Source organism: Phyllostomus hastatus, unplaced genomic scaffold, assembly GCF_019186645.2.
Source record: "Phyllostomus hastatus isolate PE091 unplaced genomic scaffold, TTU_PhHast_1.1 phas_contig_210, whole genome shotgun sequence".
In the NCBI taxonomy this organism is placed as follows: Eukaryota; Metazoa; Chordata; class Mammalia; order Chiroptera; family Phyllostomidae; genus Phyllostomus; species Phyllostomus hastatus.
Window position 1 is genome coordinate 423,361 of NW_025333737.1, and position 17,086 is coordinate 440,446.

Sequence of the window (17,086 nt, forward strand, 5' to 3'; positions counted from 1 at the left end):
TTGTCTTAAAAATTCCGAAACATCATAATCTGAAATATGGGCAATATCTAAGTCCAGTTGCTTGGGGCTGGTTTTGATGTAATTTTTTTTCTTTTTAAAGATTGAACACTAACATATCAGAGAAAAGTACACCAATTTTAAAATTCTGTAGAAAAATCAATAGGCTGTCTTAATAGTGAAACTTTAAAAATTAAAGACCTTTATTCATACTCCTCATCTGGTTTCTGCTTACAAACGCTACATTTTCAAGTGACAATTAGATAAACATAGCTCCAACAGCCCTGTAGATCTGATTTTTTTAAAGTCAAAAGTAAGTCTCACACACACACACACACACACACACACACAAATACACTAAATTAAAAGAAGAAAAAAGCTTGCTAATATTTCTGAGCATACAAACAATAATAAAAGACATACTATTGTTCTATGTGTATTTTTTTAAGCATAAGGTATGGTTAACACTAATGCAGTTAACCCAAAGGAATTAACAACAAAGGCAGAAATCACTGTAGTTCTTAAGAAAGGGAACAATGTTCTAAAACTGGTTATTTCATGGTGATTGTTTTGGAGATAATATATGAGATATTAAAACAGGAGGAGGCTGGAAGATGAGAGAGGCTTGGACTAGGATGGAAGCAATTAGAATTATTTGAAAAAAGAGCTTTATGGTCAAATTGCAATTATGCAAAAGCGGAATTTTGGGCGGGGGGTAGGGACACAATTCACTAGTTGCTCTTGGAGGATGGCTTTCTCTAGGATATGATCTTGGTCCCAAAGGCAGATCTCTTGTTTACAACCGAAGACAAACTGCCCAGGTGTTATGACTACCCAACTGGAAAACCTGAACTAATTTTAGATTATATTATTACCCACACCAATGTCTGCCTCCAATGAAACAAATAATTGAGAAGTAACTATATTCTCAGTGTCAATTATTCAATTTATTTACTTAGAATGTACCAGGTACCCAGTACTCAAACCAAACAATATATATCTGTGGCCATCTAGCACAACACAGTTAACTATGTGCCTCATCTGTAGAAAGCTACATGTGACATAAAAGCAATGTTTAGTCCCATCTCATAAGAAACTTACAATATAGTTCAAGATATAAGCTATACAGCCCTGGCTGGCGTAGCTCAGTGGATTGAGCCCAGGCTGCGGACCAAAGTGTCAGAGGTTCGATTCCCAGTCAGGGCACATGCCTGGGTTGCAGGCCACGGCCCCCAACAACCGCACATTGATGTTTCTCTCTCTCTCTCTTTCTCCCTCCCTTCCTTCTCTAAAAATAAATAAATAAATAAATCTTTAAAAAAAAAGATATAAGCAATACAAATCCTTTCATTCACTGACTATTATGCTAGACTCTCTATGAGGTTTTAAAATAAACAAACATGAACAAAATGAAATCTACCTCTAAGGGAGCGTACAATCTAGTTAGAGTGAGGTAGGAGGGGTAGGAACTGGAAAGCAGGTAACAGAATGTAACACAAGCTAAGGACTGACCAAGTCAGCCTTCTAAACTGTTTTAAAATGTTTAAAAAAAAAAAAGAAAAAACAGAACTTGTCTGAATATAAATCCCATGATAGAATGACAACAAACTTACAGCTATTAACAACCAAACCTACAAAACAAACAACTAGAACAGGAACAGAATCATAGAAATGGAGATCACATGGAGGGTTATTAGCAGGGAAGTGGGAGGAGAGAGGGGGGAAATGCACAGAGAATAAGTAGCATAACTAGTAGGTAGAAAATAGACAGCGGGAGGTTAAGAATATTATAGGAAATGTAGAAGCCAAAGAACTTATATGTACAATCCATGGACATGAACTAAAAGGGGGATGTACAGGTGGGAGGGGGTGTGCAGGGCAGAGGGGTATGGGGGGGTGGGACAACTGTGATAGCATAATCAGTAAAATATATTTTTTAAAAATCTCATGATAGGCCCTCTGACAGCAAGTTGAATAGGTACATGGAGGTTCCAATATCAACTTGGTCACTTACAAATTATGTGATTTGGGGCAAATTTTCATCAAACTTTCTAAGTCTACAACCCAGAAAAGGGCTAACTAACATTATCACCTACCTGAAACAGTAGTAGTGAAGCCTAACGAGATAATCAGTGTCCAGGGCTTGTCTACCATTTTACTTCCCTCAATAGAGCTCAAGAATAGTGAAGATGTGTAAAGATGACAATTTCACTTTGAAAGCTACAATACAGCATGGTACCTTTTGCACTAGGTACACACATAAGCGAAGTAAAAGACTGTTATCCTAGTGTCCAAGGACAGAGAACAAATCAGTTTTGCCAGCACAAGGTCACAGAAAGTAAAGGTAGGATGCTCTATTACTATTATCACCAACCACCTTAATCACTGTCACAATAATTATCTACCAACATTGAGTATTACTGTGTATTAAGTACTGTTCTAGACTCCTTAAATGCAGTAACTCATTTGATACATCAGGGAAAAAATTATATAAGCTACATGAGAAAAACTTGTAGATTACCAATTCACAGAAAAAGAAAATTTCTTTCAGATGAAAAAAATTAGGGAAGGTTGCCAGGAAAAAGAATCTGGTACACAGATTCAAAGGATAGGCCAGAGGATACACAAAGAGGAGGGAGGGAGTGGTAAACAGTGACAGACAAGAACAGAATATATCTTCATAAGGCTGAATCCCAGTATACATGGCAGGCAATACGAAAAAGGATGAAAATGTAAGCCAGGACTCATTAAGTCCTTGAGTGCTCATTTAGGATCAGACTAACATGCCCTTTGCATTTTCATATACATAGTTCCCTAAAGATAGTAAAAAGCTGATGATAGATTTTTAACAATAAAGTGACTTGAGTCCTGATGGATGTGGCTCAGTTTTGTGGCATCTTCCCACAAAACAAAAGGTTGCCAGTTCGAACCAAGGTCAGGGCACATGCCTGGGTTGCAGGTTTGGTCCCCTGGCAGGGCACCTATGAGAGGCAACTGATTAGATGTTCTTTTTACCTCAGTGTTTTTCTCCCTCTCTTTCTCCTTTCCTTCCCCTCTCTCTAAAAACAATAAATAAATAAATAAATAATCTTTAAAGAAAAAAGAAGAAAAAGAAAGTGACTTGAGAACTGTGGTTTAGGAAAATTAATGATTGCTTTATGTAATATCCCATATAATCCCCCCCCATTCTTTACTATGGCTAGTAATACCCAGTTTTCCAATTCCACCCAGTCAGCCAAACTACAGATCTGAGATGTTTTCTAGTATCTCCCTCTCCCCATCACACTACTCATTCACAATTCTACCTCACAAATCTTTCTCCAGTCAACAATTCTGTCACTATTGAATTTTAAGCACTAATCATTCTTTCCTTAAAAAGACTCCTAAATGACTTTCAAACTCCAATTCATATTACTCACTGGCTCCCACATTACCTATCTAAAATATACATCTGATCATAATGCTCGCCTTTGCTTGAAATTGTCTGATTTCTAAATTGCCTACAAACTATACAGAATATCAAATTCTATCAATCTGGCTCATATGTACTTTTCCATGCTCAGATCCATATGTACCCACACTACAATCCCTTCTACCAAACTGCTTTCCAGATTTCTTCTCATGTCCACTCCCATTCATTCAAGGTTCAGTTTAAATATCATCTTTCCCAACTATCTTTAGTGGGGATATTTGCAGGTACTGCAAAAGCCTAAGTGACAAATATCATATACACTGTAAACCATACAATACAGGACCCAGATTTTATAACTACACTGAATTTCCTACCCATTTAATTATTTCATTAAGAATCTAGAAAAAATTCAACTCTAACTGGTAGCTCAGTTGGTTAAGCAATGTTCCGCAAAACACAAAGTCTCAGGTTTGATTACAGGTCAGGGCACATGCCTGGGTTGTCAGTTTGGTCCTCAGTCTAACAAGAGGAAACTACTTAATGTTTCTCTCCCTCTCTTTCTCCCTCCCTTTCCCTCTCTCTAAAAATAAATAAACAAAATCTTTTCAAAAATCTAGAAAAATTCAAAATCAAGCAAATTCTAATTTCTTTTTTTTAAGATTTTATTTATTTATTTTTAGAGAGGGAAGGGAGGGAGATAGAAAGAGAGTAATATCAATGTGCGGTTGCTGGGGGTTCTGGCCTGCAACCCAGGAATGTACCCTGGCTGGGAATCGAACCTGAGACACTTTGGTTCCCAGCCCCGCGCTCAAGCAAATTCTCATTTCAACCAAGTTTTTTTCCCCCTTTTGTAAAACTGACAGAAAAAAATTAAAATTTGACAACTCTAGAAATAGGGAGGGAAGCTAAGATTTATCTAAGGAATGAGGCAGTGATGAAATACTCTGGCTACCAAAGTTTATTTATTATATATGAATAAAAACGAGAAACTGGATACAATAGAATTAACAATTTTTAATTTTTTAATGACTCAGCAGTCACTTCAAATTTTTACAGTGTTACCACGATGTTATTTATAATTACAATATTAACATAGAGATATAACATAAAAACAACATAAAATCATTATTCAAGCTTTCTGGCTCTTTGGATTTGGGCTACATGAGACTTTCCTTCATAACAGCATATTGTTAAAGAAAAATTTATCTCCACCTACTGGAAAAAAATAGCTAAGGCCTATAAATTTAAAAAAAATTAAAAACTATTACAAGCTGTTTTCATTTTTATGAACCCATCACAATATGCCCCCAAAGGCTCAAATATCACTAGCACAGAAGACTCTAAGATCCAAAGTACTTTAAAAATACCACTTTTAAAATGTTAGAAATAATACTTTATGTGGGAGTCAACCTTGACCCTTTTCTTTTTCCCTCTATATCCAATTAATTTTACCAGCCAGGTTTACCTTCTCAGTATTTGTTAAATTATTCTGTTCTTACCACTACCTACCACAGTTTACATCATCATCTCTTACACCTGGACTAATTTCAATTAAGACTCCCTAAATCCAGTCTTGGCTTAAAGTTAGCAGCCCTCAGAGTCATCTACTTCAAGTACAATCTAACCATATCACTTCTCCACTTAAAAACAACCCTTCAGCCCTGGCTGGCATAGCTCAGTGGATTGAGCGCGGGCTGCGACCCCAAGTGTCGCAGGTTCGATTCCCAGCCAGGGTACATGCCTGGGTTGCAGGCCATAACCCCCAGCAACCGCACATTGATGTTTCTCTCTCTCTCCCTCCCTCCCTCCCTTCCCTCTCTAAAAATAAATAAATAAAATATTTAAAAAAACAACCCTTCACTGGCTCCTATTTTATATTTATTTAATAAACATTTAATATAGCACTTACTATATAATAGTCACTGCTTTAAGTGTTTTACATGTGTTCATTTACTTCTCACAAGTACCCATGACATTTAAACAACTAGCTTTATAAAGTTGACCCTTGAAAAACAGGAGGGTTTATAGGGCTGCTGACCCCCCACACACATACACACTCAAAAATTCATGTGTAAATTTTGACTATCTCAAAACTTGACTACAATTGTCCCTTGTCCCAGGGGACTGATTCTAGCACCCTCCAAGTCCCTAATAAAAAAAGCATAGAACAATGCACATAGTTGGCCCTCCACACCTGAGGATTCCCAATGGCAGATGAGAAACCTGGATATGGAGGGCCAACTATACATTGAATATTTATTGAAAAAAGCCCACATATTAGTGGACCCAAGCAGTTCAAACTCCTGTTGTTCAAGGGTCAATTTTATATTTTTATATATTTACATATATATAGTTATATAACACAGCCATCTATGAAGCAGAAATGGAAGCTAAACCCAGGTATCAGGGCTCTTCCACAGTCAGTGCTCTAATCACTACACTATGCTACCTTCTCCCTGTTTCCTAAAGCCCACATGCTTTAACACAACTCAAACTATTTGATTAGGTTCCTGCCCACATTTCAACTCTCATTTCTAATCAAGCCCCACTCTGCTCACACTCTGGTAACACTGAGAACCTTGGGTACCTTTCCTCTCCCACTTTGTGACCTTTATGACTCCACTGCTATCTGTCCCATCTGTAGCACCTTCTAGTACTCAGGACAGCTCCTACAACAGAGTGCACTGAATACACTCCTATGAAGTATAAAATTCCTCACAGTTAGTGAGCAATAATACACAAAAATGTTCTATTAGTTATTACACTGATGGACATATAAAACACAGAAATACCCTGGCTGGGTGGGTCAACTGACTGAAGCATCATCCAAACACCAAAAAAACGGTGGTGGGTTTGATTCCCAGTCAGGTTGGGGGTACAATTCCCAGTCAAGGTGTGAGTGGGAGGCAACTGACCAGTGCCTGCCTGCCTCTCTCTCTCTCTCTCTCACACACACACACACACACACACACACACCAACAAATATATCCTTGGGTAAAGTTTTTTTTTAAATACAGCATTTTTTTAAAAAATACACACATACACACAAAACACCAAATGTTTTAGAACTCATGTCTTCAATGCATCTAATGGTTATCCCGTTAAAACATATACAAACAACAATAACCAAAAAAAAAAAAAACCCTTTCACCAAGTTTGGTCCTTTCTCAACTCACTCTTGTTCCTTCATAACATCCACATCTACTGGACAGCCCAAACAAGAAAACAAACAAAAACCTCATCTCGATTCCTCACTTTCTTCATTCCTTGTCTCCCTCACTTCCCATATCCCAACCTTTTCGGCACCAGGGACCAGTTTCATGGAAGACAACTGTTCCGTGGACCGAGAATGAGGGATGGCTTTATAGCCTGCCACCAGATACAGCTTAATCGTCACTTGCCCCTTACTAATAGGGTTTTGATGAGAGTCTGCAAGCAATTGATTTATCATGGTCTCTGTGTAATCAAACCTCTCTACTAAAGATAATCTGTATTTGCAACCTCTCCCCAAAGCTAGCATCATTGCCTCAGCTCCACCTCAGATTATCTAGCATAAGGAGCCTGCAACCTAGATCCCTCACATGCGCAGTTAACAGGAGGGTTCAGCTTCTAGGAGAATCTAATGATCTGACAGCAGGCAGAACTGAGGCAGTGATGAGAGTAACAGGGAGAGGCTGTAACTACAGATGAAGCTGGGCTCACCACCACTGACCTCCTGCTGTGCAGCCCCATTCCTACCAGGCTACTGGTCTGTGGCCCAGGGGTTTGGCGACCCCTGACATATCCAACTGGTTACTAATTTTATGCATGTGTCATCTCTCTCAAATCCATTCTTTCAACCTGCATTTAAATAGTCTCACAGTCTATCTGCTTCCATACACTCCACAGTTGCATCTTCCACAATGCTAGTAGTGCCTTTCTAAAAAAGGAAATCTAATGATGTCACCATAACTCAAAATCGTCCTCCACTGGCACCTCAAAGGGCAAAAGCAGTGGTTCTCAAAAACAATAAAACTAGGGAGCTTATTAAATATGGAGCACACCCAGGCACTATTATTGCCTTTCCTAAGCTCCAAGGGCCCTTCTTTTGCCCTGTAACTTGTTACCTGAGCTTACGCAGCCCAGCCAGCTCACTTCTCTCTACTACCTCTGGTGACTTCCTAAATCAGGGGTATCAAACTCATTTTCACCAGGAGTCACATCAGCCTCGTGGTTGCCTTCAAAGGGCCGAGTATAATTTTAGGACTGTAAAAATGTAAGTACTCCACAACTGCTAAGGAGTTGAAATTACATTAGGCCCTTTGAAAGCAACCATGAGGCTGATGCGGCCCCCAGTGAAAGTAAGTTTGACAATCCTGTCCTGAATGAACTTTCTCCTTTGATTTGAGTTCCTTAGCTCTGAATTCTTTCTTTGCCGAAATCAAGTCCTGAGGTCTAACTCCACCAGTAACATGAGATGCCATTTTGCTGCTAACAATCTTTCTGGAAAGTTTTTGTTGTGGATGACATGTGTATTGACACATAGTAAATATTTGGAGTGGGATCATTTCTATGGCAATTTTACCATTGACCCCTTGCTCTCTCATTTCAAATAACAAGAAAGGAAAAATGCAGATATACGAGGTGCACCCCCAATTCCACTTATGCAGTGGAATTTCTACTGCATAAGTCTAAGATGGAGACTAGAAATTTACATTGTTTAACAGGTAAAAATCCACATCTGATGAAGATGGTCCATGTACTTGTACTACCCTGTTTTACATGCCAGATCAGGGCAATGTACTCACTTTCCTCTATACTCACCCATCACTCCAGCTACCCTGAACTACATGGGACTTCCCTCACAAACCAACATGTACTTATGAGACTGTCTACAAATGTGCTAGAACCCCAATGTAACAAGATTTCTTCAAAACTGTTCAACCAAAATCTTTGTGAAGACTTCCTTGAAAATTCTCGGCCCTCATCTCACCAAGTAGATATTTTTATTACAGCACTATTATGCTACTTCTGTAGACTAAATATGTATTTACATACTTTAAGATCTTTGAGGGCAGGAAAAACATGTAATGGTGTGGGATAATTTTTTAAAAAGTGGAAACCCTGTCCTGGCTGGGTAATGCAGTTGGTTAGAGCACCACCCTGATATGCCAAGGATGCAGGTTCAATCTCCAGTTAGGGCACATACAAACATCAACCAACCAATACAGAAATAAATAGGACAAAAAATTGATGTGTCTCTCTCTCAAAACCAATAAATAAAAAAATTTCCCTGGCTGGTGTGGTTCAGTGGCTTGAACTCCAGCCTGAGAACCAAAAGATCACCAGTTCGATTCCCAGTCAGGGGACTTTCCTGAGTTGTGGGCCAGGTCCCCAGTTGGGGGCATGCAGGAGGCAACTGATCCATGTATATTTCACACATTGTATGTTTCTCTTTCCCTCTCTTTCTCCTTCCCTTCTTTCCAAAAAGTAAATAAATAAAATCTTCTTAAAAATTAAAATAAAGAGTAAAAAACCAATGAGATTCTCTATGCAAGTATTATAATGGATAAAAAAACAACTACAAGAACGGTAATAACTGTACTCCTCAATCTTAATCATTTTCCTTAATGTAAAATAAGTATTCAGGACATGGGTCTACCAGTTTTGTTTCTAAAATAAGAGTCTAAGAGTCTAAATAATCAAAATATCTTGTTTTCTCTGTTGTCGTACTTAAAACTTTTTGAAGGAAGGAAGGAAGAACAAAGTATGTTCAAACACTAGATCTGAACCAATGAGTAACATACTCTACTTAATCTGCTTCTCAGATCATAGTAGTCTCCCTCTAAACAAGTCCCAATATAGGGAACTCTTCTCTAAAATCCCAACACTAAGCTCACTTTGAGTAATTTCTAGAGGGATATAAATTCACTTAAATAAGCTTCTTCAAAGACTTCCTCCGAGACCTGGCTGATGTGGTTTAGTTGGTTGGAGCACTGTCCTGTAAACCAAAAGGTCCTGGGTTCAATCCCCAGTCAGGGCACATGCCTAGGTTGTGGGTTCAGTCCTCTGTTGGGCTGCATATGAAAAGGCAACCAATCAATACTTCTATCTCACACTGACATCTCTCTCCCTCTGTCTCTCCCTCCCAGCCCCTCTCTCTAAAAATCAAAGCATGTCCTTGAGTGAGAATTTTAAAAAGACAGAGAGACTTTCTCTGATCTTTATTTTCCAAACTATTAAAAACTAGAAAATTGGGGGGAGAGCATTTAAATTAATAATATTTAAAATTCTAGCCCTGGCTGGTGTAGCTCAGTGGATTGAGCACGGGCTGGGAACCAAAGTGTCCCAGGTTCGATTCCCAGCCAGGGTACATTCCTGGGTTGCAGGCCATAACCCCCAGCAACCGTACATTGATATTTCTCTCTCTCCCTCTCTCTCTCTCTCCCTCCCTCCCTTCCCTCTCTAAAAAAAATAAATAAAATAAAATTAAAAAAAAAATCTAAGTGAAATTTTTCTAATAATATAGATGTAAATTGTATTAGTAAATAGGGGAGAGGAGATGAGTCTGCCTTACAAAAGAATTTCAAACAATATATGTAAACACTCCCCACTCTGGGACACGGAACTTTATTCACCAAAGGATAAAGTAGGAGGAAGGAAAAATAGTAACTTTACAACAGAGAAAATGGCTCACACTACATTGACCAAGTGATGAAGGTTAACACCACCAGTGAAGTTCTGTGGGTATCAGATAGCCCCTGACATATGAAAAGTGCAGTTCACCTCTGGTAGTTTTCCCAAAAGGCCATAATCCTAGTCTACTCATAAATAAATAAATAAATAAATAAATAAATAATCGGACAAATCCAGTTTAGGGGCATTTTACAGCAGACCTGACCAATACTGCTCAAGACTGTTAAGGTAATGAAAAGAGAGAAACTGTTAGACCAGAAGAGACTAGGGAGACATAACCAAACGCAATGTGGTACCCTGGATTGGATCTGGAATAAAAAGAGGATATTAATGGAAAAACTAGTGAAATCCAAAACAAGTTTGGAGTTTAGCTAATAGTAAATGCTAAGACTGACAAATGTACCACAGAAAGATAAGATGGTAACAATGGGGAAAACTGGGTGCAGAGTATTTATAACAACTGCACTATCTTTACAGCCTGTCTGTAAACCAAAAATTATTCTAATATAAAACATTAAAAAAGTAAAAATGTGATTATTAAATTAATATTTTAAAATACAAAAATTTTCTGATTGCTAAAATAAAGTTGTACTTTGCAGTGAAAAATGTTTATTTGCAGTATATTTTTATAAAAAACTAAATTTTTCCATTTGGCATTTATTTACACAGCACTTATTGCCTACTAAGAAACTATGAAGCCATCACTGGTTTCAGATACATATAATGGATACCAAAGGGCAAAGAATCCTCAATACTAATTCTTAAGAAACATACTCAAAAGTATAAGAACTATATTTATATGCATATTCATAAGCTCAAACTGTATATTAAATTATCTTCCTTAAAAAAGTGTCTAAGAATAAAAAAACATTTTTTTAATATTTTGTTTATTTTTTAGAGTGAGGCGAAAGGAGAGAGATAGGGAGAAAAATGTCTATGTGAAAGAAAAACACTGATTAGTGTGCCTTGCAGATGACCAGATCAGGACCGAACCCACAACCCAGGCATGTGCCCTGACCTAGAACTGAACTAGCAACCTTTGGCTTTGCCAGATGACGCCCCACCAAAGTTTTTTATTTCAGGGCCAATAAAAAACATTTACTTAAGGATTTACAGGACTTTTATCATTCAATATTAGTAACCACCCTATGAGTTGGATATTATCAACATTACCAATTAACAGGTATAGAAACTGAGGTTTCTCCTCAAGGCATTTGGCTGGTAAGTTGTGTAGTTAGGATTAGAATCTAAAATATTCATATATGGTTTTAGTCAACAGCTTTAATTTTCTCTGATAATGGTAAATGTATGGCTTTGTCTCACCCTTAAACATCCTTCTATCTTTGCCACAGACTAAAAGTGGATTAATCAACAATGTACAAAATCTTAATAAACATAAATCTTTGTATGCCTTCAAAAATTAAATCTTAAATATTTTCTGATTATCTTTCACTCCTATCAAAAGATAGTCTCTTAGAAAAAATTTTAACAGCCTAGCTTAACTGTAAATAATTCTTGTCAACACCAAAGAGCTCAAGAGCAAACAATCAAAATGCAAAGAGCAATTATAAAATGCAACTGTCCAGTTGGGTTAATTCACTTCTTATAGTTGAGAATTTTCTGGCCCTGATAACTAACACAAATGTGATGCTGTTCCCTGGGACAATGTAAAGTCTCTGTAAAGGAAATATAAACTCTTTTCCTTCACCTTAATTCCCAAGAGATCACTGCAGGTTAGCTATTACAAAGAACTAGAGAATAGCACATTTCCTTTCACATAAGCCTGCATTCAATCAAATGCAACAACTATCTACTCGTTAACACTACTTTTGTTTACCTAAATATTAATTTGATATTTAATTATTCTTACTACCTGTACACCACTATATGCATGCAACAAGTCTTTATTTACTTATTACTACTGTAAAGCAATATTGGGCATTTTCTGGGCACTTAAATCTCTAAGGCCTTATGCAGGCAAAAGAGTTAATAAAAGACCATATGTTTAAAAAATGTCAATTTAAATAATGCAGGCAGTAAATGCCACTGATTTTCACCATTGTAGGAAAAAATTAACAAACATGAGAATAGTCATAAAAAAAGTCTATTCCATTAAAAGAAAAGAGTGTTTCCTTGCTCGTACAAGGCAAAATCCAGTGGTTCAGTGCCTGTTATATTTACCTCATTCTAACTAACTGAACATGCGACCTTAAGAAAAGAAATTCTTAGTTTGTCTTCTGATCCATAAAAATACCAACCTACCTCAAAAAGCAGTTGACAGGAAAAAAATGAAAGTGAGTAGCATATATATTTACAAATCTCTAGGGAAATGTTTATGACAGTGTTAAAGGACAACTTCAGAGGATACCTTTCCAGAAGTATCCTTGGCAAATGCAAATATCAATCCTAACTAGGCAAGGTAAGATTCAACCAAGAGCCACTATCTTTTAAAGAGAAAAACAATAAAACAAAATAATAAGCACTTAGGATGTCTCTATCCAATTAGTATAAAAACATTTCACAAATATCAATTAAGGCTATAACTGCCATGGCAAGTTTAAAGATTATACCCATAGCAGAAGCTAAACCAAGGTTCCATTGAAATGACTAGCCCAAAGTGTCACACCAAAGCAGCAACAAGGCCAAAAAAATGCAAAAAGCCTTCACTGCAGTTAACTATTGGGTTTATATAATACACTATCTTTCTTCATGAAGAAATGTTTGTCCTTCAGTAACTAGGATTTACTCTACAACTAAGCATCTTCAAAAGAGTAGATTTTTTCATTTCATAACTTGTATACCATGAATTCTATTCTAAATAGAGCAACTTTTTAAGTAAAAAAACTATTATAGCTGCATTGTAGATGACAGAACAGTGGCAAAGAATTTCCACTTCAAACTTAACTCTCTTTTTTCAATGTACATGAAACAAGTTGCCTGTCATTATGAAATATTTCACAAAAGAGACTTAGAGGCAAGTAAAATAATCTTTTAAAAGCACTGCAGACATGGCCAGCTCAGTTTAAAATCAAGTTTCAAGTCCTTTTGGCAAAACTGTGCATGATTCACTGCTTTAGAACTCAATGGGAAGAATTGGAAAATTCAGTTTGATTGCCTTAATATTTTGTTTGGGGTTTGTTTTTTAAAGACATCTCCATCCCAATGTTGATAACTTCCATAGTTTCCATGGCTTATTTATTAAAATAAGCTGTGAATAATATGAACCACATATAAACAAAAAGTAGTCATATATATTATATTCTTGCACTATTATTTTTATATGTACATAATTTAGTACATAGGGATCATTTACATTGAAAAACGTATAGACTATGAAACATGGATGTTCTAGCTAGAAAACCAAAAATTATGATACTGACTTTTCCGTTCCAGAAACATATTCAAGTCTCTTGTGTACTAGAGTTACTTTATCTGGAAAAAGAACCAAGTAATTCTACTAAAAAATAAAATGTATCCCAATCTCATTAAAAGTTTTATGAATATAGGATTATGAATAATTTTAAAAAATCGATCTCTAAATTAAGCAAAAGATTCTGCCACGAGTATCAGAAACATACACAGATACACATTTGGAACTGAAGCTCTCAATTAAGTCAAAATATTTTAAGTTCCCAATCAACTAATAATCTACTGAAAAAAAAATCACTACTCTTAGTGTACTTCTATAACTACAAATACTAGGGATGGGAATATGTCAGACATATAACAGTGATTTGCCATTCCTAACCTTACTCATTCCTTACTATATGAACCCTGCTTTCTAATCACATTAAAAATAACAAAAGCATAAAAATATAACACACTGAGAGTTATAAGGCTCATTGAAATCACAGTTACCTCAAGAATTCAACATTCTTTTGAATATGTCTATTCATCTGAATGTTTGATACGAAACATTAAAGTAACCTCCCCTCCCTTATGGTAGGACCTTACAAAAAGGACCCTTTCAAGGGACAACACACGAGCCTTTAACACAAATTACCTTATCCTTTTTACTCATCTTTGATAATCATTATTTTTTAAAAAAATCATAGCTTTACTGTTTTAATGCAAACTAAAGCAAAAGAAAACATCTGTAGTGCTCTTATTAGATTTCTGCAATATTTCTATTTCTTGCCAAATGTTTCTGGCATTCAATAATGTACACTTACTTGACTAAAACAATAAAAATGTTAAGAAGGGCACATACACATGTGTGGGTGTGTTATATATACAGGTTCATATAGACAATAAGTGTCTGCTTTAGAACAGGGACATTGCTTTTTACCTCAATTATTCAATACCCACCTTGCAAAAAAGGTGGAAACTAAAACATTAGATTTTAAGATTTACTATAGAAAAATGCCTTTGTAGAAGCATCAATTAGCACCAAATAACCTTACAAAACACAAGTAAGAGAAAAAATGCTATGAAAGGGTAATCTAAACCTAGCATTTCACAGATTCTGCTCTCCTACTCCACCCAGGCTCAATGGCTGTTCACAGCATCCACAAATATTAGCCCATTTTTAAAAAAGGGGCCGCAGGGGCACCAAAACAGGGCTAGCTCCATCAAAATCAATATATGCAGAAATATTTTGTGAAAAATTGGGTTCTAGTCTGATTTTTTTAAAGCTTCAAATTTGTTTTAGATCCCCTTATGAACAAACCAAACAACGATCATTTATAATAGAATATGAAAAAATAAATCACTCTAAATACAAATTACTCTTCTGCTTTAATAAAAAGTGCAATTTGCAACTGCCAATTATTTTTGCAAAACTGTGTCCTGAAAGATCCCCATGAGATTAAAAGCTAGCTAATGCCATAGATTCAAATCAAAATTTAAGTAAAAGCTTTTTATATGTTTAACATTATCTTACTACAAAATATATACAAGCAGGAAATTTTCCTGATTAAGAGATCAGACCCTGCTGCAATTACCCTGCTATAAAAATAAATAAATAAAAATTTAAGCAAATACTACTGTGGCAAAAGGGGAGGGATAACATATGAAAGGCCAAGCACTCTCCTCCACCCTAGCCTCAAAATGAAAATCACACTAAACAATCCATCCCCCATCAAACATAGAATTACCAAAAATGGCACAAATTTTTTGTTTAGCCTTTGAAATGTTATGAATCTCAAGGACTGTGTGTTTAAGTAGCGGTCGGAATATCAGTAATATCTTCATTTTCTCCAGATTGCCTCTTAAGGAAAGGGGGAAGGGGGACCTTGGCATGACATCGCCCATTGAGAACCACAAACCTTATTCTTCTCTTCAAAAGCACAATTTCCCAACCAACTGGTTGATATAAATTGGACCCAGACCCAAACAGAAAATCTCCTGCCCTCCTGCCAAGGAGTTTCTTGCCAAGTCACTGAAGAAAGATAGAATAACAAAGCCAAGGCACCTTGCTCTCTTTTATCTCGATATTAAAAATCTCCTCCTCCTGTCCACTCGTATGCTTAGAGGAGTTAAAATTTGCCCACCATCTCAAAAGCACTTCTCACCTGGGAGACTAAGGAAGAAGGCACTGCGTTTCTTCAAAGAGTGGGGAGATTAGATGTAGGGGAATAGCTGAGGGCCTGGAAGCTCAGTGTTACAACGTCAAAAGGCAACTCCCGTTTGAGAAGCCAATGGCAGAAAAAAAATCCTGCCTCATTTGGCGGGTGGATGCTGCAGATGGTTCAGCGGGCCAGGCCGCTCTTTTTAGAGGATGTGAAGGCTGGACCACCGCACAGGAAGGCCAGGGAAGAGGCTGGCCATCCTCCTCAGGTCAATCCCATCCTAAGGACAGGCGGGGGACGGAACTCCTGGAAGGCCTGTGGGTGCCGCGTCGGCCCTAGGCTGGGCCCGGTCCTCGAGCCGCGGACAGTGGATAAGGTGGGGAAAGCCGAGCTCGCTTTCTGTGGCCGGGGAAAGGAGGGCCGAACCCTTTATCCAAGATCAGAGAGCGACCTGCTCTCCACGCCCTTCCTACCGAGGAATACTTTTCTTGCTAAGTCACCGAGGGAGAGGGCGATCCCTTCCCGGGAAGGGCCGCGGGTGGAGCTGAGGCGGCCTGGCACCCCAGAACCCGGGCCGGGAAGGAGGAGAGTGAGGGCAGCGCCCTCAGCGGCCTGGTCTCCCTCCTCTCGGGTGCCTCACTCAACGGCCGTCGCGGCCGCCATTTTGAGAGCGAGGAGAGAAGAAGAAGGAGGCGGCGGCAGGGGGAGGGGAGAATGGGAGGGAGGGGACCGGCGCAGCCACATCGTCAGGCCGCCGGGCTCGGCCCGCAGCCGCCCGAGCTCAGTGGAGAAGACAGAGAGAAGGGCGTAGACCCTTGTCGCCTTACCGGAGCGCTGCACAGCTGCCTCCGCAGGGCCTCTTCCGTCCTTCACTCCCATCCACCGGCGGGGGAGGGGGAGAGGGAGAGGGAAGGGAGGAAGGAGGGAGGGAGGGAAGGAGGGAGGGGGAGGATGGCGCGCTGGGCCCGGGCCCGGGAAGGGGGAGGGGAGGGGAGCGGACGGGCTCCTCAGCCGTTCCGGGGCTCGAACCCAAGCCCGGCGCTCGCGGTTTCTCTCGCTCGCGCCCGGGCGCTCCCCTCTTTCTCTTTTTTGATCCCTAGACTCCGGGGTCGCTGCTCTTTCGCTAGCTCACTAGCTATCTCGGCCGCCAGACTCCGCCGCCGCCCCGCCGCTCCAGCTCCGTCTGTCACAGGAGCTGCCCCAACGCCCTGACGTCACTGCGCCGCCGCCGCCGCCCCAGACCCGTCGGGAAGAGGGAGGGGAGAGGGCCGAGAGCGGAGGAGGGGCTGCAGCGCATGCGCCGGCCTGGGCCCGGCTTGAGGCTTGCTGTTTTCCGCTTAGCAGGCGGGTGGCCGGCTGGCGCGGCTTGGCGGTACTCGAGAGCTAGTAAGCGAGTTTGCGCACTAGGCTCTTCTCGCGCCCCGCACACTTCGGTAACCTTGGAAATAGTCTCTTGGTTCCCTTTCCCTAGACCCTCATCTCACGAACTCCG

At 39.0% G+C, this 17,086-nt stretch overlaps 1 protein-coding gene across 1 annotated transcript in view; it reads right to left on the reverse strand.

The window, feature by feature from the left end:
* PAFAH1B1 (platelet activating factor acetylhydrolase 1b regulatory subunit 1) overlaps positions 1-16,801 on the reverse strand; it is a 68,862-nt gene extending 52,061 nt beyond the window's left edge. Inside the window, exon 1 of the mRNA XM_045836244.1 lies at positions 16,422-16,801. The gene's annotated coding sequence lies outside the window, so the exon portion shown is untranslated. The remainder of the gene's footprint in view (positions 1-16,421) is intronic.
* Positions 16,802-17,086: the final 285 nt, after the last annotated feature.